The sequence below is a fragment of the Marmota monax genome, unplaced genomic scaffold (assembly GCF_021218885.2).
Source record: "Marmota monax isolate L192 unplaced genomic scaffold, Marmota_monax_Labrador192_F-V1.1 WCK01_AAM20220418_F8-fsc00114, whole genome shotgun sequence".
Taxonomy (NCBI): Eukaryota; Metazoa; Chordata; class Mammalia; order Rodentia; family Sciuridae; genus Marmota; species Marmota monax.
In genome coordinates, this window is record NW_026694943.1 from 2,276,451 (window position 1) to 2,300,837 (window position 24,387).

Below are 24,387 nucleotides of genomic sequence, written 5' to 3' on the forward strand. Positions count from 1 at the left end.
AATAGCTGTTTCTGGGGGAAGTAATCAGGCAGAATCAAGAGTAACATACTAATTCTAAATCCTCCCAATTACATGTTGAGAGCCTGCCTAGATATTCTGGGTGCCACCTTGCAATAGGCCAGTTGTGTCACTGACAGCTCGGTACATATCAGGGAAAAGACACACTCTCAGTTGGCGCCTCTTATAGCCACATTAATCCTACTGAAGTGTGGTTCTGGAACCCAGCCAGTCTGCCCCACTGAAGCAAAACTTGATGGAGTACAGGCTGGCTTGGCTGGGCCTGGTCAGTTCAGTGAAGAGGGGTGGAGAAAGCTGGGCAATTGAAATATCTGTATGGTGGTTTTTGGAGCATCATTAATACTAAAAAGATATGAGGAGCCAACATTCCACGACATAGCTGTGGAAATAAGGTCAGATGCCTGGTTCCAGAGGGCTGACAGCAATCTGAAAAGGCTCGTTTTAGGTGGAAGTCATGTGGGCTTCAAGACAAAAATATTAAACCATAAACACAGAAAGATCCATCTATAACCGAACCACCAAACAAATGACAGTCCTCACATTTCCAGAATGGTCATGACAGCAAATATCCATAACTCACCTATTGCTCGCAGCACCAGAAGAAAAGTTCTAACAGAGTCCTTATCTGGAAGAAAGAACGTCCAACTGTAGAGGCAAGAGAAATGCTCGCCAAACCAGGAGTACAGTATCTCCCTACAGTAGGAATGTCTAAATTCTGTGGCCCTGATAGTGAGGTCTGTAACAGTTCTTAGTTTACAGCAGTCCTTAAGGGTAAGCCGGACCCAAAGCTAAGTGATTTAAATAGGAGAGAGACATGGATCCTCTTGAGAAGGATCAGCCCCAGCAGTAGCATGGGAAAGAGGAAAGAGAGTATTGGTCACTGAAAATATTTTGCAAACCAATCCAGTCAGTAAAGACTGGAGCCCCCTGACAAGAGGTTTACATTTGATAGCAGATCGGTGACTTGCAAACAGCTCCAGAACATCTCCAAGTAGACATTGCAGAGTAGAGAATGTCTGTGGAATAACTTCCCCAACCCAGCCCCCAACCAATTATGTTTTAACCAGAAGATTCAATTTGATTTGTTATATTAGGATTCCATGTAAGATTTTGTTTTAGAATTAAGTTGCTTATAAAACAAACAGACAAAAAAAAATGGATGCCATTGTCTCTAGTCCATGGTAGCTGCCTGACCGGTATCTAAAGATGGACAAGGATAAATTGTGCCCATGGACTCCTCTCTTCCTAAGTCTTTGTTACTTTAAGTGGCTTAACCATTGGCAATATCCTCCTGGAAAACTGCTGATGAATCAAAACACAATGCTTCATTGAGCCTTTGTTAACCCCTGTTATCTGCAGAGTTAAGCCAGGGTAAACACTGAGAAGTCCACCTCCCTCGTGACCCCCAAAAGGAACAAGCTATTGAACGACAGGTGGCAGCTTGGAGCTTCGTTTTCTATTAAATTATTTAAAGTCTGTCAGTGAAGCAAATCATAGGGTTAAATCAGACATCCCACAGTTTCTGAATTCATTGAAATGAATCTTTAATTATTAGTAATACTCAAATTTAAGGAGACAATTAGTTATTTATATTGATGATATAAATGATAAAAAATTCATTTCAGACTGAAATGAATATTGAGTCAGTCTGAATTAAATGGAGAGTTTTTTGGTTGATTTTTTTTTTTTTTAATGAAACCTTATTCCAAGCAAGGCAGATAAGGACCTGGTTCAAATGATTCTCCCCAAAATGCACTTTGTTACTCTTGTTTCCAGAGCTGAGCAGAAAAGCTCCAAGGGAATGAAATCCTCCTCCTTCCCACTGTTCTGTTGTCTCACAAAACAGCAGAACTGCCAAGATCAGCAGTTTGAAAGAGTCCTTTGAAGTGTTCCTCATGCCTCTTTCACTGGCTTGAGCAAAACAAGCACCTAGACTGTGTGCCCAGTCCCCGAGGGGACACCCAGGAGGCCAGACAATCAGTGCACTAATGAACACAGGCACCATGAAGACAGGGGGCTGCAGGCTGCCAGGCTGATCTAGGAACTCAGGCACACAGGGCTAAGTCATTAGAAATACTTTGGAAAAAGTGATGGGGGTGGGGGGCAGTACAGGAACAGGTTGCCCGTGGCCCTGGATGCGATTCACTGGCCTAGAACAATCCCTGCAGGAACCTGAACCCTGTGCACTACATTCAAAGTTCACGTTCACCAAAAGAAGGGAGAAATTTCCTCTTTTTAAGGTTTGTGTGTGAGGCTTCCTCCTGCTAAGGATCACTATCCCAGAAATTTGGCAGTTTCCTTTACGTTGCATACTGTGACCCTTAACAATTTAAAATCACGAACCAAAATCACATCTTCATTGTAAACATGAGAGAAGATGTTTCAGAGAATCTCTCAAACTGCATGGGGGAATACATGAAAATAAAGAAAAGACGTGAATGAAGACCAACCAACAGAGAAATGAAGGCTATTTATTCAGAACCTGCCAGCAAGAGTCGACCACCACCACTTGCAGTTTGACAGAAACTCAAAGGCTGAGTAGGAAAGCTTTACAGTAAAGAAAAGGAAGATCTCGGGTGTGTCCTGATTGGAGGCTGTTGGCTTGGGGGAACTGGTGTTGGGCTCACTAGGAGCCTGACATCCTATGTGATTGGCTAGAGGTACATACTTGACTTGCTTTGGTCCTAAATTGAAAGCAGACAGAAAGATTAGGGAAACTATGAATTATTAATCAAGTCCAGGTCGTTTGGGGCTGATAGTTACAGGGTTATGGCTGAGCATCCAGGATTGTCACCAGAGATAGCAGTCTGACTTCCTGCAAGTCTGACTTACAGCAGCCTGGCTCCCTGGGTGTGTGCTGTAGATAAAGGGTCACTTTCATGGGCAGGCTCTGAGTCAGAGCTGTATTTTTCACGTGATCTGTCTGCTGATTGTATATTGTCTATCAGTAGTACCCCAAACAAGGAGATCAGCAGGTAAGGAAAGTAACGTAAGAGTCAAGCCATCTTTCTGTGAAGAGAGTAGAAGTGGTATTTCATGAATATGGATGAAAACTGAGATTTATAACTTCCTATGTTTTACTGATTCTTGAGGACTTGGTTTATTTGGGCATGTGGCTTCTAAAGGTACATACTTGACTTGCTTTGGTCCTAAATTGAAAGCAGAAAGAAAGATTAGGGAAACTATGAATTATTAATCAAGTCCCGGTCGTTTGGGGCTGATAGTTACAGGGTTATGGCTTAGTTTCCAGGATTGTCACCAGAGATAGCAGTCTGACTTCCTGCAAGTCTGACTTACAGCAGCCTGGCTCCCTGGGTGTAGCAGAGACCCAGCAGCCAGCTGTATGGGAGGTATTTTGCTGGGACCAAAAGCCCTGATAAGAACAATGTAGAGAAGGAAAAGTTGATTTGGCTCACAGTTTCAGAGGTTCAGTCCATGGTTGGCCAACTCCATAGCCCCATGCCCGAGGTGAGCCGGAACATGATGGCAGAAGGGCATGGCGGAGGAAAGCAGCTCGGGACACAAATCAGGAATCAGAGAGAGAGCTCTGCTTACCAAGGACAAAATCTAACCCCAAAGTCATGCCCACTGTGATCTATTTCTACCAATCACACTCTACCTGCCTACATTACCCCCAGTTAATCCACTCAGGGGATTAATCCACTGATTAGTTTACACCTCTCATAATCTAATCATTTCACCTTTGAAAATTCTTGCATTGTCTCACACATGAGCTTTTGGGGACACTTCACATCCAAAACATAACAATAGATGACAGTGTTCCTTAATCCCTCCCCAGCACTCGAGCTCCAGAGATGCTGTCCTTGGAGACAAGGGCAACTTTGGTTTGGGAAGAAAGGAGAAATAGGAATCCTATCCTGAAACATAACTTGAATTAAAATATCTTCAATTATTGGTGTAGCGTGCGAGTGTGATTCCAGATATTAGCACTGGATCAGATGCTGTGTCAGTCTGCTACAGCCACCATAGCGAAATGCCACAGCCTGGGTGGTTAAACAGCAGACATTTATTTTCTAACAGGTCTACAGGCTGGAAGTCAAGGCACTAGCACATTCAGATTCGTTCCGAAGCCTCTTCTCTAGGCTTGTGGGTGCTGCCAGTTTGCTCAAGCACCTTATCTCTATGTGTGCTGAGACAGAGAGTGTACACTAGACCTCTGGTGTCCCTTCTTAAAAGGGAACTAATCCTGCTGGATACGGGGCCCCCTTCATTAAACTTTAATTATTTCCTTGAAGGCCCTTTCTTTAAATGTAGTCACAATGTCTTTATATGAATTGGGGGAGATACAAACCTTTAGTAGTAAACTTTCCTAAAGTCTCCACAGTTATTCACCCAGGACTCCCACCCAGGAAGTGGATCTAATACCCAGACCCTCTGACTCTAAAGCTCCCGACCATCATGCACTCTGTGCTATTCCCCATCTGCAGGTAACTTTCTTGCAAATGCTCATTGCTGCCCAGGATCTCGTTAAGGTTGACATGTCTGGTGCCGCAGGCTCCCAAAGGCATAGCCCCTAAAATGTTGAACTAAGTTAAAACAAATTAAGGTCTTTGGACAGAAGAAGACAGTAGACCCAGAATCTAGAAAATAGAGACATCTTTTATTATACAAGTTGTTTTAAATTGTTTATGTCATTTGTCATTCATATGACCAACAGTAGGCTGGAAAAATTATTTTTATACATAGGACAGGCATAGGGTGACTCTGCTAATATACAACAAATCCCTACAAATAGATTTTTTAAATGGGCAGTTACTATAAACAGGCACTTCATAGAGAAAGTTGTCCAAATGGCCAATACATCTATAAGAAGATGAACAAGCTCATTAGGATTTAGGGAAATGAAAGGTAATCATAATGACCTATTTTCATTCATTAGATTAAAATGTTTGGAAAAAAAAAAAAGAAATGATTTCCAATGTTGGTAAAGATGTAGGGAGATAACACACCAGAACAAATCTCCTAAGAACTGCTACATTTTAAAAAAGTTTTCTGTCCATATATCTGAAAATGTAAATACATATGTGATTTTGACTAATTATACAGCATTTGGGACTTTGTCCTATAAGAAAGAAAAGCACCAGCACACAAGAATGGGAAAGTTTATTGAAATGGAGTGCTTATTGCAGCATTGTTGTATTGGGAAAAATAGGAAATAACTTAGTGATCTTTCATTTGGGGAATGGCTGGATAAATGGATTATGCATAGACTATGAAATATGATAGAAACATTAAGATAATGAGTTATGTATTCCTCTGACCTAAAAGGAATAACAGAGATGTTGACCCCAATTCTGTCTCACTTAAACTGGGTCACAGGGCCACTGTTAACAGCAAAAGAGTCCAGGGAAACCAATATTTAGATTTTCCAGTACCTAAGCGGAGGCAGACAGGAGAAAAGGGCTTTGGGAATGGCTTTCTGATTAGTCAAACAAGTGTCCTCCCTTCTCCCACAGGAACCATGTCACATGTTTCTTGATAGCTCTCACAGTCGTTAGCAAAGAACAGGACATGAGATATGCACTTTTAACCATTCTGGAGTGAAAATTAAGGAAGATTTAGGTAGGACACCTTGAGCATCGAGTCACAGAAGACTGTGAAGAAGTGGCATAGGGGAACTGAGTCTGGAGCCCAGTCAGAATCTGACGACAGAATCCCAGCCCTCCTTAAACTAAAGAGCAGGTGAGTGTTACCAGCATGTGCACTGGCCTTTGGGAGAACCAGGAGCCCTGCTGAAGGGATGCTGCTTCTCCAGAGCTAAAAGCCTGTGCTCCAGCAGGAACTGTGAAGTGGGAGCAGAGGCCCCTGTAAAAACCGGTTGGGAGCACACTAGGAGCTTCCCTTATTCTCCTCTCTGAGCTGGAACAGGATCTCAGCAGCAGTGGAACCAGTCCTCTGTTCTGAGGCTTCCTGAGGCCAGGTTTGCTCAGTGCTCTCACTTGCAGAATATTACAGGCTTAAGGTCCTGGCGCTGCAGAAGCCAGTCGATAACTCCCATTCCCGGGAAACACACAAGTATTGTAAAGATTACAACTTCAAAGGAAATCGCAACTTTTGCCAGCTTAAAACTTAGAAATAAAGAGAATTATCTCACCAAACCCAATCCATACCACATGGGCCAGAAAAACGAGTGGATGTATGCAGAGCCCTCTTGGGTCACGATATAAAAGTCCTGCTGAGAAAATCCTTAAAGTAAGCCCCTGTTTTCTCCTTCTTTTTTCTGGGGGAAAAAAAAAAACAGAATGTACCTTTGCAAGGAGAAGTCCACTGGAAGTTATTTTACTGCTGTGAAAGCAGAGAAAAATAATCTAAAACAGATAAAAGCATGAATCTGGATGACTCTTCTTTTAAATCTTAAAAACCATGCACTTGACTAGCACCAGCCCATGTAAGAATGCCATTCAAAATAATGATTTTATATTCTCTAAATCCTTGGGATTAGTCACCTGGAGCGAAGATCATATATCAGCAAGCTGTTTTTATTTTTTTTCCCATCAGACAAGGTTATCTGAAGCAGTTATTAAATAGCTGATTCAGTGCCCATGATCAAAACATATGAGTTTCTAGAAGCTGAATGACTCCATGGCCCCTTTAAACCTGGGGGGTCTGAAGGCAAATAACAAGTACTTCTTCTCAGTGCCAACAGCCATGTCTCCGGCAGTTTGTACCATGTGGTTGCTACTGCTATTATTATTGTTGTGGATTTTTTATTTTTAAAGAACTATTTGAAGTTCTAGAAACAGTAAAAACTTTATTAGCTGTGAGAAGAGCAGAAGATATTAGCCAATGCTGGTTATTTATGAGGGACATTGAAATAATGTTGTGCTGGGGATAGAGCTCAGTGGAAGGGCACTAACCTGGCATGTGTGAGGCCCTGGGTTCAATCCCCTGTACCACTAAATAAATAAATAAATAAATAAATAAATATTGTTCTTAAAACATTAACAGCAAAATATGGCATTAATAGAAATCTTAAAGAAAAGATTTACCAAGTCTCTTTATAGATAAGATTGGAATCTTTATAGACAAACCCTAAGCATTTCAACTAATTTTGCGAGTTATATCAATCAGTGAGCAAAAAAGTCAAAGTTTCCATGTTCAATAAAGGGAATACAGTGGTTTCTTTTATCCAGACCCTTGTTTTGCAGTTGCTATGCCCAGAGTTCACCGTGTACAGGATTGATAGACCACACTGCTAGCAGGAGGAGGCATGGATGCTCTGAGCACTTCGCCTGGTCCATGCAAAGCACAGGCTCTGCCTTAGGAGACAGAGCAAGTGTGTGTTGTCTTCCTCTTCCTCATGGACTTCCACTGAAATGACACTGAAACAAGGAACATTAAGTCCATAACAGTTTTGGGTGAAGCAGGCCAGAGATTTTGACTTATTCTGAAAATCAAACACATGGGGTCACACTGGTATAAAATCAGAGCAAGACATGAGCGCTTTCTTCCCAGAAGAAAATGGGTGCCATCTGTATTTGTTTCCTAGGGCTACGGAAACAAAGTACCAGAAATTGGGTGGCTTATAACAGCACGCATTTATTCTCTTACACTCCTGGATGCTAGAAATCCAGATCAAGCTGTGAGCGGGGCTGGCTCCTCCTGGGGCTCCAAGGGAGGCTCTGTGCAGGGCTGGCTCCGGCTTCCAGTGCTGGGGGCTCTTCCGCAATCTTTGTCTTGCAGAAGCATCATCCCAGTCTCTGTGTTCCTATGGTGCTCTCCTGGTATTTTGTCTTCGTCTCCTTCCTCCTGGATTAAGGGTCCATCCTGCTCCAGTACATCCTCATCTCAATTAATTACGTCTCCAATGACCCTGTTTCCACATGTTGCCACATTCTGAGGCACGAGGGAAGAGAACTTGAACTTGTCTTTTGGGGAACACAGTTCAACCCACAGCTCCATCATCAGCTCCTGGCTTTCAGATCTTTTTCTGCTTTGTGTCTCTCTACTCTTTCTGTCTCTCAAGTCCAACCCTTCCCATCCATATTTTCCAGACTCTTTGCCAAATTGACTTCTGTGAGCCAGTGCCGGGGCCCTGGCGAGTGACTGGCAGATGGAACAAGGAATAAACATGGGTATTCCTCCCCCTCTTTCTCTACTTTGGGCAGTGTCTCCCACAGGAGCTACATCTACTCCATGATTCTGGTCCCTTCTGGGGACTTGCTTCCTCTGGGAGGCCCTGCTCTGGAGTTTTAGCACCCAGCAGCAGGGGGCCTACGCTGCTAAACTCTGGAAACACCACCTCCGGCTCTGCTGCTAAAATCGGAGTTGCTTTTAAAATCTTCTGTGTGCTCTGTCAGCCGTTCCAAGACCTTTATAATTAACTCCCCTAATTAAATTCCCTCTATTGAACTACCTGGCATAAATTCTGGCTTCCTGACAGGACCCCTGACTGACACAAGCTTTAAAAGATGCCAAGCTGTGAGTCAACCAGTAAAGAACAGGAGTGGGTGGGGGCAGACTCTAGGCATCTACTGAAGGGGCCTCCACAAGGATGGGAGGACAGACATCAGTGCCCCTTCCCCTCCCCAGGAAATGCAGCACAACCTTTGGGAGGAGGGCATGTGGGAAATGACAGTTAAATATGTGAAAAATCCTTCATCTTCCTAGGGTAGCCAAGATACTACTCAGAGTTGAAAAATTGATTAAAAAAAAGGAGCATATGCATATTTCTAGCGCAATGCTAGTAGTCACCAAAAGAATTCAAAACACCAGTACATAAAAGCAGTTGTCTCTTGTGATTTGAACTTGAGGTAGAGGTAGGAACGGGATTATTTGTTTTTATTTTATCTCTTTTGTACCATTTGAATTTTGTTAAATTTGTGTCTCTATGACCTCTTCAATTTTTAAGCAACCCATTTCCCAGGTTTGAGTTAGGTCTTTGAATAGCTAAGGAGCAAGCAATTTTTAAAAAAAAAAATGAAAGAAAAGAATCTATCTTATTTCTTAGCTTTTGGAAGATAAAGAACCAAAAAGTAAGGAGAATTTGAAATCAGGCATGTGAATAAAGAAGCTAATGACACTATCCATTAATTGAATAATTGTATAATTAAATAATTGTAGGTGGGGGAACTCCACATAGAATATCTTTCAAGTTAAGAGAAATGCCTTTCTTTCTTAACATGGCTGTTTCTGAAGATAACTGTGTGTGAGTACGTTTGATCCAGTTTTTCTTTTGTTGCTTTTGTTGTTGTTTTATTTCCATTCCTACCCCTACTGCCCAAGACCTCTTCCACATAGCACACCTGAGTGGAGATGGCTCCAACCTACTCTGGATATTTATAATATGCTGAGACATAGTTGCACAGGCTAACAAAGTATTGTTGTGGAGATTAGAAACTGTCCTCTATGATAGTGTAGTGTGGTTTTTAAGAAGAAAGTCCAGAGACTTGGGACAAACCTACAAATGAGTTCCATTGAAATGAACACTGAAGTGTTGCCATCTCTAACCTTGGGCAACTTACTGCAGTTCTCTGAACTTCAATCTCCATTCCTGCAAAGTGGAGATAACAAGATTCAGTCCACGCACAGTTGCCATAAAAAATAATGAGTCAATATATGCAGGGAATCTGATAGGATGCTTTGTACAAAGGAGTACCTCAATAAAATACACCCATTACTAATGAGAAAAGAGGTCAAATAAGGCTCTGCAGAATTGTACGTGAGCAAAAAGGTCATTGACAGAGATTTTCAGATGTCAGTAGGTTTTTCAGCACTGACTTGCTTATTATTAATCCCTTCTTCTACTCCGGGCAGTCAAAGCATGTGTACTTGACTATTGCACTGAGTGTCTTAAGTAGGATGAAGACAACAGAGACAATCCCAGGCAGAGCCAGCCTTCCTGCTGTAGCTCATTTGCTGGCTGTGGTTGCAGGGAGCAGACTGAGATGTGACATCTTATTGAGATGGACTGGGGCAGTAAGGGGACCCAATGTCTATGGACATCTGCTTTCTAATTTCTACATTACCCTCATCCCTCCTGGAGCCATACAGACAAAATGGAAGGGTTTAGGTCAAAGAGTGAATGAGTGAGTGAGTGAGTGAGTGAGTGAGTGAGTAAAAGTGGTGAGAATCTCCTGAGCAGCTTAGTAAGCTTCTAACACCAACATTGACAGATTCTTAAGGGAAAGGACAATTGTCAGTGTAACAGGGAGCTCACCATCAGCCTTAGAAGTACTGCTGAAGTCAACATTTCTGGCATACCATGTGGAAAACTGGTGAAGTGAACCCAACAGAAGTCTCCTGTGTGAAATTTATTTCAAGAATTGAAAGAATAAGACAGATTTTTTGACCATGGCCTTTAAAGGGGAAGTTGATGTGTGAACACCGCACTGTGTTCTCATTAGAATTGTGTATTGGCTGTTTCCAACAAAAATAGCTGTAATGTCTGACTGCAGGTGGTCCATGATGATCTCAAATGCAGTTGGCAGTAGCACTGTCCTGGGTGACCAGGAAGAAATACCTGAAAGAAATGGTACTTCCCAGTAGAGGATCTGACCACAAAAGAAGACCAAAAAAAATCAGGCAGTCATTTGATAAGTATTTTAGTCTATTTTCTGTTGCTATGACAGAGCATCTAAAACTTGGTAATTTATAAAGAAAAGAGGTTTATCTTGTCATGGTTTGGAGGTTGGAAAGTCCAAACTCAGGTGGCCACATCTGCTGAGGGCCCCATGCTGCTTCCACTCATGGCAGCAACATGGAAACAGAAGGCACACACCAAAAGCAAAACACTGAAGGCAGCCTCACCTTATAACAACTCGATCTCACTATAACAAATCCAGTCCCAGGAGAGGGAAAACTCACTCTCAAGAGGAAGGCATTAATCCCTCTTAAGAACCTAATTACCACTTAAAGGCCCACCTCTCAATACCACCACAATGGAATTAAATTTCAACATGGATTCTGGAAGGGATGAACTAATGAACTACATTTAAGCCATACCAATAGCCCCAGGTTATCAGACTTATTATTATCCTCTGGGGGATCTCCATACTACCTGAAGCGGTTTTTACAAGGTCTATTCCAGCAGGCAGCAAAAAGAGATATGCAGCATATCTGGAAATTTCCACAGATAGAGTCTATTGAATTCAAGCCTTTGTCCCAGAGCAACAACCCAGGCAGCCCAAAGCACAGGGAATGAGCCCAGGCCATGGCTTGCAGAGCCCCACCAAGTCAGCCTCAGGTGAAATGAACCAGGGCACCTGTCAACCTACAAAGGCCTGGCCTGGCTTAATGAGCAGAGAGAAAACAGAAATGGGGGCAGACCTGAACGGAGACTCAAGGGCTGAGCAATAGCATTAATACTTTCCAAGACCTGATTAGCATAAATATGGACCAATAGCTTGACCCAAGAACTATATAAGCCCCTAAACTAGTACACTCAAGTGGCAGCTCCTATCAGGTCTCCTCTCACCCTACCCAGCAGGTGCTATGTCTCTCTTCTTCCCAATTGAATAAATTCCTACTCTGTTACATTTATTCTTCCTCATCTGTGAATTTCAATCTTCAAATTCATGAGACAAAAACCCAGAAAAAAAAGTTGGCAATGAGTGGCTGGGGTCTTCTGTGACATTGGAGGGCACGGCTTGCCATGAAGAGCTGCAACACACAACTCCAATAGGAGTGGAGAAGAATCCAGCTCTTAGGCTGTGACCTTCAGAGCTCCCGCTGGCCTGCATACCCTGTTGTGATTAGTTGCTAACACTAAAATGACCTTTCTCTGCAGCAGAGGCCTGTAACTTATGCAGGCTCCACCCACCAGTAGAAGTGGAGAATCTAGTTTCATCTCAAACTCCAGTTGCACTGTGCTATCAAGTGCAACTGGAGTTTGAGATGAAAGATCTTTGTGAAGACAGCCCTGAGATAGGAAACTCTCTGCCTTACTTCAATGTCTACTAACTTTGGAGATTTAGGACAGATCTTATTTTCACTGATAAGGTAATATCATTTGATTTGTGTTAGTTGGGTTAGGATAGGCTTTGACCGTAACAGTAAAACCCATACATCTCAACAGCTTATCAGTTAAGGTTTACTTCTTGGTCCCATAATCCCCAATATGGATGAGTGGCCTTCCACCATTTTGAATACCAGAATGCATGGCCTTCACGGGCATCATAGAAGGAAAAAGACAGAGAATCAATGGGATGATTTTAAGTGCCAGGTCTAGAAATGGTTTATCTCACTTCTATTTCCCATTGACCAGAACTAATGCATGGACCCCTCCTGGCCATGAGGACCAAGAAATGTAGAGGGCCACCTGATCACTGGGTGAGCAAGAAGTATCTCTGCCACATTGTTCTTTAAATAACTCATTTCTCTAATAGTTCCTTTATTCCATTGCTGTTGTTAAATATGTGCATTTGTGTGGAGGGGATGGAATTAGTCAAGAAAGGATAAGTATATTAATCAAAATTTTAAAAAAGAATGAAAAACCAGTACCAGATACATCTTCTTCTCAGGCATCTCAGTGTGATTTATCTAGCAATGAGTTAAATGTTTGCTGCGTATTTACCACGGGGAGAGACAGAGTAGCCTTTATGTTCTCAGCAACAGCCCAAGAAGCTGCCAACATTAGAACCTATTTGTTTTATTGAGAAGAGGGATTGTTGGCTGGAACACAGGGGCTCCCCATTACTCTTTCTGGAAAAAAGCAGTGGGAACTTTAACTTTTCTCTGGACAGTTACCAACATCTATCAGAAGAAACAAGAGTTTAACATCTCTTTCTGAAGGGCCGGCCAGGCACTTAGAATGCCTAAAGGCTTTCCCGGCTTCTTGTGATGTCAGTAATGGACAGAGATCCAAATCCAGCCCTTTTGTATTTCATGGAAGTGTTAAAGCAAATCAACCCTGCGAACTGAAAACGGCCAACTGGCCTGACCTGGAACACTAGATGAAGCTGAAGTCTGACGGCGCCAAGCTAAAGAGCCAGAGCCGAGGCCGTGGACGGTCTCCCCGCAGGGCTACTTCTGAATTCCGACGGAATCATTCTGTGACCTCAAGCAGAAAAGTTCCTGTCTCTGTACATGAGTTAATTCAAGGTCAAACTTGAGCCTCTTGGGCAGAGGCTTGTTCCTTGAAGGACAACTCTAGAGGTCAGGATGAGCTAGAAATGAATCTATCAGTCGGCTGTTTCTTGAGTTGAGTTTTCTAGAACTCTTTATCTCACTCCACACTGATTTTAAAATCTTCCGCATGATTTCCTTCAGTTTCAGTAGATTGTTGGCCTCTTCCTAATTCAGAGGAATGGGTGAGAAATCTCTCTACCTTGTCCAGACTGCCCACCAGGTTTTCAGATGGACACTCTCCACTTCCTGTCCTGTGTCCCTCCACCCTCTAATACCTTGCTTCCACATTCCCCACACCATTGAAACCTCTTTGGCCACTACTGTAGCTGATGCCCAATCCGAAGCAGCCTTGTGAACCTTCATCTGACTGGGCCTCCCCTTGGCATTGAGTACCGCCGACCACTCCCCTGCTCTGTGCTCTGCTGGTCTCTGAGCCCCCTGATTTCTGGAACCTCCCAGGTCTCTTGAATCCCTACCTCTTACAAGTCGCCAGGTACACTTGGCTGTCTTGCTGATTCATTGAACAAGGCTTTCTTTCTTGAATGAGGAATCTCTTGGTGGAAATGCTAAAGCAGCTCAGACTGAAAATGGGCCTCAGGATTGGCACAGGAAAAGGAAGACAGAATAAAGCGCACTTTAGCCCTTGAGGACCTCTGCTCCCAGTTTCATTTAATGGCCCCAACGTCTACCCAGGGACCCAGGCTGAAACTGAATCAGTTTCAGCCAAAAGATCACCAAGTACAGTCAAGTCTCTCTGCTGACAGTCTTCTGAGTCTGCCGTCTCCTTTTCTGCACAGTCACCAGCTAAGTTCAGCTTTTATCATGTCTCACCTACACCGTTGGCAATATCCCCCAGTCTCTTGTGCATATTACTTCTGGAATTTTCTTTGAGGTTCAACGTGGTCACACCATTCCCATGCAAGCCATCTCTATAGTTTCCCATTATCTCCTTAGGAGGCTTTTCTTGAGCTGGCTCTGTTCTAGCTCTCCTGTATGTGTCCCACTCTCTCCTACATAAATCTTAAGTCCAAAATTAAAAATCACCTTAGAGTTTCCCTGGGTGTTGACCTTTATCAAACTTCCAGACAACAGTCTTACCGAATCCTCTCAATTTTATGATTCTGGTTCTCTTCGATTGTGGGTATAGCTCATGTTTTATACCATGGGTCTTCACATACAAGCAAATTGACTTCAGTGCCTAAAAGGCAACTCAAATTTAACATGTATATATTTTAAAAAAATAAATAACTGCTCTTCTCTAACCTTCTCCATCTCTGTTGCTCAAACCAAGATCTAAGAGGAAAGCAGATTCTCTCTCCCTTTCTAGCATGTCCAAATTATCCACCAACACCACAACCGACATATATTCCAAAGCAATTTACTTCCCTCCATCGCTGTGGCTTTTTCTGTGGTTCATGTCACTACTGCAGACTACTTAAACCTGTTCAGTGGGACTTCCTGCACCCAGTCCTGCCCACTAGGACTCATTCTCCTCACTGCACCAGCGTTCTCTGTAGAACATGAGTCAGATCATATCACTCCCTCTTTCATAGTCCAGATTCTTCCTGGAAACTCACAGGAAACTTCAAACACACTCAGAGACCTGAATGAATCAGTCACAAGCTTCTCCCTCCCCGACCTTCTGTGTCCCCGTGTCTCTGCCAGGAGGGAGATTGGCTCACATCGGCCCCAGCAACATCTAGCTGATTGGCTCCTCTGCGGTGATGCTCATTGGGCTGTTTCCCTGCCCTTTCAGACCACGGAGCTGCTCATTGGGGGACTTTTTTGGCTCCGCCCACGTGACCCAGCCAATCGGCCTCAAGAGCAGGAGGATTGTGGGAGGTGGAGAGAAGCTTGTGTGGGAGAGAGAGGCTTGTGGGAAGCGGGTGGTGGCAGTTGAGGCTCTGAGGGTTTTTCCTGAGAGGCTGTTTTGTTTGGCGTGTGTGGTTCTAAAAATAAAGTTAGTTTCTTTTGACAAGTGGCTCCTGATTGTGCCCAGCCAGACTGCGGCACCCTCCCCCTCTGTGCTCCGGCCACCCTGGCTTTTCTCTGTGTGTCCCAAACACACCAACTTCACTCCCACCCAGAACCTTCACAGTGGCGTTCCCTCTCCATGTGATGCCATTCTCTCAAAAGTTGGCTCCTTCCTGATAGCAGGTCCTGGTTTACCTATCACCTCAAAAAAGCCTTCCCTGATCATCAATGCCAGAAGTGACCCCACATCTCCATTTTATTTGTATGATGACTCTTGTCACCTAACTTATTTATTTGTTGAATTTTTAAAAATTAATTCTCTCTCCTCATGAAAATATAAGATCCATGAGGGCAGAAATTTGTTCATTGCTGTATCTAGTGATGATATCCAAGTTATTTAAGAGGTATGGAACAGACTCCAACCCATCAGAATGGATACCAGTTTGAGTAGCCATACTGAGGAGTAGCAACTAGATGCTAGCCTTCCGATTCCCATTTTTCAATAAAGCATGGCTTTCAACAAAGATTGGTCCAATGCATGAACGAATAATTCAACAAGTGCTTCTTGCTTCATTTCATTGTTCCGTCATGAACACACAGGTCTGTATTACTAAAGAAGGGTCTATTGGGTACTCACCATGTGTCTAGGACTGATTTGTGCCCCTTGTGAGGCCCCTGAGTTCCTCCCAGAGGTTAGTTCTGTTTGGGGACTATGTTCTTTCCAATTTTATTTGGACTAGGAGCCCTGGATTTTGAATAGAATCTGTTTTCTTCCAAAGTCCCCGACTTCTACCTATTGTGCCATCTATGGGTACCCATGGCTGATCAACAGTGAGAATGGCACCAAAATCAACTTCCAAAACTGAGCCCAAGTTCAGGCAATACCATGTACCAGTTGTGAGTTGTCAGGTCCCGAGCTACTCACTTAACTTCTCTGAGTCTACTGCTCCTTCTGTAAAACAGACACACAATTATAAACTTCCTCCTGGGGCTACTGAAGGACTGGTCAAGAGAGTGCAGGCCAGAGTGTCCACCCAGCCACACTAGAAGGATATCAGGAAGTGTTCATTTCCTCTTGCTCACCCCTTCCTTTCAGAGTTTCTATGAAGATTGAATGAGATGATATATACGTGCAACTGCTCTGTAAACCAAGGGGATTGTTCTGATTTTCACTAGTACATCCATCATGAACCATCCCTAATCTGAGAATGCAGGTGGCTTCTTAGGAGTCACTGGGGACAGGAAAAGCACTCTAGGGCTTCACTTTGCTGAGCAGCTCTCCCTGGAAACACCAGCATTCCAGGGAAATATGCTTACCTGTCATCCAAGGCTGCAAAAAACTGAAAAATAGACCGTCAATTACCTATAGAGAGGGAAATTTTCTGCTGGATTCAACATTTCCCCAATAGAACAACCAGGGTGTTTTGTCCTTTATCTCTGTCCCAAACAAATATCTCACCATTTACTTGAGATCCACGCTCACCTGGGGTCTGGCTGCCACTGACTTAGTCTATCTCACTTTTCTAATTCAGCCAGGCCGTTTCCAGGTCCTGAAATTCTGTCTCTCCTGCCTTCACCCATCATAGGACCACCATGGAGCAGATTGTGCCCTGCTCCGTCCTACAGGGCCACGCGTTCTCATCATGACATGGTGGTACACAGAGCCTCAGCCAATTCACACCCACTTGCAGTCACACCCTTCCCCCAGGAGCCCCTTCAGTACCTCCACACAGCCAGCTGTCCCGATCCCAGGAAAGCACGAGCAGAGCCCATAGGCCACCACGTGGCTTTCAATGTGACTCACTGAGTCTTCTTACCAACACCCTCTATGTTGTGGCTTCTTCTGTGTCAATCAGCTATTCTTTTTAACTAGGTACTAAGCTTTTAAACTCATTATTAAAATCTTTTGTTCTGAGTAAATGTCTTCATTCAAGATCCATCTGCCACTTATAAGCTTTCTCCAGGCCATAGTTTCCCCACACATGAAACTGAGGAGGAGGAGGATGGTGACAATGGTGGTGGTGATGGTGGTGATGGTGATGGTGGTGGTGGCGATGGTGATGATGGTGATGGTGGTGGTGGAGATGATAGTGATGATGGTGATGGTGGTGATGGTGGTGGTGGCGATGGTGATGATGGTGATGGTGGTGATGATGATACCTCCCTCACAGAATAGTCAAGTAAATGCCCACGAGGTGCTCAGCACAGTAAACAGCACACACATAGTGGGTGGAGAATAACTGTCCATTTTCATGTCAATATTACTAATTAGCCCAGGAACAGGCAAACCAAGGCCCAGGGCCAAATCCACCCCCACACCCTCACTTGCATATTGTCTGTGGCTGCTTTCATACAATTGCATAGTTGAGTTGTGGCAACCAAGGTAGCAAGGTAGCACGGCCTAAATTATCACACCCTCCCTCCAGGAGCCCCTTCAGTACCTCCATACAGCTCAACTCCCCTTGATTTAGCCTATTCTCTTTCTCCTCTCAGCCCAGTGGACAAACCAACATTAAGAACTACTGGGTACACTTGTACATTGCTGGTGGGACTGCAAATTGGTGCAGCCAATTTGGAAAGCAGTATGGAGATTTCTTGGAAAGCTGGGAATGGAACCACCATTTGACCCAGCTATTCCCCTTCTCGGTCTATTCCCTAAAGACCTAAAAAGAGCATGCTACAGGGACACTGCTACATCGATGTTCATAGCAGCACAATTCACAATAGCAAGACTGTGGAACCAACCTAGATGCCCTTCAATAGACGAATGGATAAAAAAAATGTGGCATTTATACACAATGGAGTATTACTCTGCATTAAAAAATGACAAAATCATAGAATTTGCAGGGAAATGGATGGCATTAGAGAAGATTATGCTAAGTGAAGCTAGCCAATCCCTAAAAAACAAATGCCAAATGTCTTCTTTGATATAAGGAGAGTAACTAAGAACAGAGTAGGGACGAAGAGCATGAGAAGAAGATTAACATTAAACTGGGATGAGAGGTGGGAGGGAAAGGGAGAGAGAAGGGAAATTGCATGGAAATGGAAGGAGACCCTCAGGGTTATACAAAATTTCATACAAGAGGAAGTGAGGGGAAAGGGGAAAATAATACAAGGGGGAGAAATGAAGGACAGTAGAGGGGGTAGGGAGAGAAGAGGGGAGGGGAGGGGAGGGGAGGGGGATAGTAGAGGATAGGAAAGGCAGCAGAATACAACAGACACTAGTATGGCAATATGTAAATCAATGGATGTGTAACTGATGTGATTCTGCAATTTGTATATGGGGTAAAAACAGGAGTTCATAACCCACTTGAATCAAAGTGTGAAATATGATATATCAAGAACTATGTAATGTTTTGAACAACCAACAATAAAAAATTAAAAAAAAAAAAAAAAAAGAACTACTGGGACAGAGGCTGCTAGTGGCCTTCCCATACCTGCTTTTCCCTTCTGCCGTAAATGAACTCTCTCATTTTTAGCCTGCACATGACTGCCTGGAATAAAGACGGTATTTCCCAAACTCCCTTGCAACCAGAGGTGCTAAGTAATGGAGTCCTGGCCAATAGGATGTAGTTTGAAGTGCTTTATGCATCTCCTGGAAAAAATCCTTATAGGACTGCCCTGTCCTCCTTCCTGAAGCCTAAAATGCAAGTGTCCCCACAAAAACTGGAGCTAGAATCATATCTCAGAACACAACATAACCCCGAGCATGGAGGCCACTTACAGCAGAACTGTGAGACCAGAGAGTCCTAGGACTCTGAGCTGCAGAACGGTCTGCTAATGTGGTCCGCATCTTGTTTAATTTGCTCATTTGGGGTTTTCTGCACTAGTGATGAAGCTAATTCTAACAAATAAACTAGATAAACCCATTTAGAAGAACAGAAAGCTTAGCATTGCCTTCAATGGCTCCTGTAGGACATTACCTTCAAAAAAACAAAAAACCTTGTGGTAAATTTGGTCCTTGAATAAATTGGTTCTTGGCAGCACAGAATCACTTATTCTTGCAGAAGGCCAAAATAACATTGCACATGTTTTATATTTATTCAGGAAAAAGGAATAATACTCATTCAAGGAAAAAAGATTTATTAAAATGCCTATTCAGAGAAAAAAGATTAATTTGGATTAAGGATTAAAAGAAGATGAAAGAATGAGCAAAAGAAGAGAGGCATTAAGCCTGAAGAGAACATCCAGGCTTTGAGTTGACATGGGTTCAAGTTGGGTCTCTGGCTCGCACTCCCAGAGACACTGTCCCCTAAGACACAAGACTCAAGTTGGCAGGGTCAGGGCAGGGATGGAAGGACAGGCTTATATTCTTAAAGATGAGAAGCTCAGAGAGGTTAACCCCTTCAGGGGTCACACAGCAGTGCAAACCTAAGCCCCTTCTGTTCCGGTTCTCTCCGCACACTCTCCTGGATGAAGCCATTGAGATAGAGTTTATTCCTCCATAACCAGCAGAATGAGAATGCAGGGAAGACAAGAAACAATCAGAGTTCCTGCAGAAAGAGAATCTGTCTCTTGGGTTCTCAGTCTATTTGGTGGACGGAGTGGAGAATCCTCAGAGATGCACATTGATGAGTAGAGAAGGGAAACCTATGACTTTGCAGAATGCCATGAAAATCCCACATGGCAGAGGAGAGAGACCAATAGTATCCTGCCAGGAAAAAAAAAAAAAACAGATTTAGAAAAGAAAAAAACTGTGTCCAGGAAACTTGTGAACTTTCTTCTTCATTCGCACCTCTTTCCTTTATGAACCTTCTTGCATTGTCACTTTCTCAGTTACTAATTACAATCGTCTCTGGGAGGAATGGGCAAAGGGGGGTGTCGGTGACAGCCAGAAGGTCAAGAATTCCAAGGGAGACTGGGCCACGTCTGCTGTAGTTGTGCCAGATCTGTTTCCAAAGTTAACTTTGCTTTCTTAAGTGTTTTATATTTTAATACTGATATTGAGTGTATGTGTGTTCACTAACATGTGTGTTTGATTAACCTGCACTTACTGTATGCCAGGCACTGTGTCAAGCACTTGAGTTTACAATGCTGCACTTTGTACCTAACTCTGTAGGTTATGATCCCATTTTACAGATGAGGAAACTGAACTGATGATTAAGAAACTTTAACAATTGTCCAGATCACACAAAATGGCCTTGCTGTGATTCCAGCTGAGTTTTTTGTTCATTTAAAAACTGCTCTTTAGGGCTGGAGTTGTAGCTCAGTTGTCCTGTAACCTGGAGACCAGCAGTTCTCAAATTTTTAAGGTCTCGGGACCTTTTTACATTCAAATAATAACAGCCCCATTTGTATATTTACATATATGACATCTTCACAAAAGAGAAATCCACGTTTTTTAAAAATAAGTAAGTGTAAAGAAGTGTACATTTTTTAGACTCTCTTTCATGGCTGGCTTAACAGGAGACAGCTGGGGTACCATATCTTCTTCTGCATGTAATTTGTTGTGACATGTTGTATTGGTTAAAATATGTAAAGAATATCTAGTTCTATGTAGACATGCAGTTGGAAAAAGGAGGAATATGTTCATAAAAATTTTTCAAATATTTGTGGATATTCTTAATACCCTGCCCAAACTTAACAAGTGGTAACTTTAATGTTAACAAGTGGTAGGTTCTTTTTCAAAAGATCAATTATAAATGACCAATCATCATTGATGACCTTTTAATATTATTTTAGTTTAAACTCCATTAGACTATTGCCTTAGTCCATTTTGTGTTGCTATAACACAATACCTCAGATAGGGTAATTTATAAAGAAGTATAGAAGTTTATTTGACTCATGATTCTGGAGGCTGGAAAGTCCAATAACAGAGATCTTGTGAGGCCTTTGTGGTACATCATTCCATGGCGGAAGGACAGCAAAGCAAAGGGGAACCAAATTTACTTTATACCAACCTATGTCCAGGTAACTGGTGACTACCTAACAATGACATTAACTCAGTCATGAAGGCTCTGTTTCTCATTAGGCTTTTTCACCTCCTGTTGGGCCCCACATCCCAACACTGCTGCATTTGGGATTAAGTTTCCAACACATGCATTCTTGGAGACACATTCAAACCGCAGCACTGTGAACACATACGATTCTGCAGCATCAAGAGCTGGTCATTTGGAAACTCACTGAGTTATTTGGACCTTTGTAATGTTGGCACATTTCTTTATGTAATATCCTCCCCAAATTATGCTTCTTAATATCCTTGCAAATCTCATCAGCAAAGTTCTGGAGGTTAAGGAAGCTCTTGAGGCCACAGTATAAGATTCGAATGTTTAAAACACCTCATTTTCATGTGAAAACTTGAATTTTTTTCATTGGCAACGAATATGGTCAGTTATTTTCCTTGAAATGCAAAGCTCACTTAGTTCATTTACAAGACAACAGCTACTGGTTATCCAAGTCTGAATAACCAGTTTGCCTGTCAGTCATTCTTTAAGAAAAAAATGGGCTCCTGAAAAAGCAGCAAGTCCATCTCACAGCTGGACAACTGTGCGGGGGTGGGGGGGGTGCTCCTCAACTCACCTTGGCACTTGTTTATGCAGAAGTGCTGTTTCCCATGATCCTCCCTCAATCGCCTCCCGTTAGGCCCCGCATCCCATAATCTACAAGCAGGTGGGAGACAGTGAAGAGCTCCGTGACCATCAGCACAGTTTGGTGCCACCACCCTGACTGGTCCCCCCATGGCTATGGCCAACCCCATACAAAAGGCAAGAGGCACCTCAGTGGTATTATAAAATCACCTTGACCTTGTGGCTACCCATTCTAGGGCTTGGGGAACTCCAGAGAGCCATCACTACAGCCATCCTAGGAATACTCTTTTGTCCCTACTCCCATAGTGAAACAACTGACACCCTAATTGCAGCATTTTACCCATTGGGTGAGTCTTTCCTTTTATTCCAGGAAAGAGGGGAAGGGAGGGACATTCATAAAGCCTAAATAGATGAGGCTTTTGCTGGGTAATCGATCCTGGAATGAAGTAATGAGAGAAAGGGTCTCTAATTATCTAAGAAATGCCAGTATTCCAACTCCTGATTTCTATTCCCATTAACAGACTGGGGGCAGATTTCTCACTGTCTCTTGACAGCAAGAATGTACATGTGATGGTTAATTCTGTGTCAGCTTAACTAGGCTATGGGATTCCCAGGTAGCTGGTGAAAAATTTTTTCTATGTGTATTTGTGAAGCTGTTTCCAGAAGAGCATTTGAATCAGGAACTGAGTAGAGGATCACCTTCCATATGGGGGTGACATCAATCTGTTGAGAATCAAACAGAACAAAAAAGGAGAGGAATGTGAATTTGCTCTCTCTCTCTTTTTGCTGGGGCATTCATCCTCTCCTGCCCTTGGACATCAGCACTCCTGGATGGCAGGCCCTCAAGTCTGAACTGTAGCTACACCAGCTTTCCTGGGCCTTCAGCTGCAGACAAGACTGGGATTCCTCGGCCTCCACGATCATGTGAGCCAGTCCCTCCTAATAAATCTCTTCCTATGTTTCTCTGTATATCCCATCTGTTTTGTTTCTCCAGGGAACCCTGACTAATAGAGCAGGTGACAGTTATTCCCTTTGGAAATGGAGAACTCATGGATGATTAGAAGTGTGACCCATAAATTTTCTTTCTGAAGACTAGCCACAAACAACACTGCAATCCTGCTTCTCTCTCTCTCTCTCACACACACACAATATAATAAATGAATATATTTACATATATATCTATATATATCATCTCTCTTGATATGTATATAGATACATGTATATATAGTAGATATACATATATTTATATATTAAAAGAGACATGAGATATATATGTTTATATATTACATATATATATATATATATAATGTCAGGTTTCTGTGCAGTTAGAAAAGTCATTTTGCTAGAACCATTTTTTTCTAAGTATTCCTTATCACATCTGTTGGGAATTACTAATTAATAAGTAAGTTAACAAGAAAGTATTTTAGATCCACCTTTCTGTTAGATTGGGACCACCGTTCCTTCTATTTATTATTTTCTGCATCAAGCACATTTTCTGAACTGAGATCTAGGCAATTAAAAAACATTCTTTTTTGTTAAGTAACAACAAGCAAGCACCATGAAGTATAAACTAGAAGGACTGTCATATTCATATCAAAAAGAATATTTCCTCCCAAATAAGCATCTTGGGTAAAACAATGAGAATCATCAGCTCTGTGTCACCACAGGCGGCAGAACCTGTCCTATGTTCCTGCTGCAGAATCTGGTTCTCAGAGCTTTCTGACTATCAGGGAGGACAGCATCTCAGACAATCTTCTCCTGTACCTCCTCTTGTTTATTTTAGTTTGCAAAATTTGTGCAGCTAAAGAGAAACTAAAACAACTGAGCTCTAGGACTCACCTAGCTCTGAAATGTGGAGATCTAGAATTCCCATTTGTTTCCCAATCAGAGCCTGTTTCTTGCTGTTCATTCACCGTCTCGCCATTTCATGAAGCCTGATTCTGATTCCCTGCTCCATTCTAATCCATTGGAAAATATTTTCATTTTGTAATACAAACCTGGAGAGATGGGAATGACAACTCTCTCATCTCTGATCCCCATTGCCCAGGCTTTCTGTGGCTTGGGTGGTTAAGTGCCTACTGCGGACTGATGGCCCCTATTATTTTAGGGAGTTCTTTGGATGCTGTTTCAGCTGCAGATGTGAAAAATGTTAATCTCTGTTGCCATTTGAGAACTTGATTTAGTGATGTTTTCAATGACTGCTTTCCATTTTCTGGACATTTAAGTCAATTTTTAATACCATATCTTTAGTTTAAACCTTCAAAGCCACATCTTAGATGCTTCCATAGCCAAGGCTGAATGCAAATATTCCTCCAGTCTAGCTGAGACAACATATCTCTCCCTTTAGGAAAAGGAAGAAAAAACCTGTAGAGACTGTCATAAATAATTTCACTTAAGTGAATGCTGAAATTAGGCACCACATTGCTTGGCTCCTGGTAACCTATTTGCAGCCAGATATGTAGACTAACCACTGGCCAAAGCTTCATCTTTTCCAAAATGGAAAGCAGGAAAAACAATACCATCATCTTTTAAATTGGCATGTTGGACCCATCCCCAAAGTTAAATATACCTAGACAGTGAGCGCAGTCACTACAGTTGACCTTGGAAGAAAACCATGTTGATGGCAGCCCGTGAGCTAGGAAAGGTGATAATGAACTAGATATAGTCATGTATTTCTGGCACACACTTTGGATAGTACAAGGAGCTAATTGCATTTAAGTATTATCTTACAATACGGTGACCCAATCATTTTGGAAGATAATCAAAGTCTCCCTTTTTA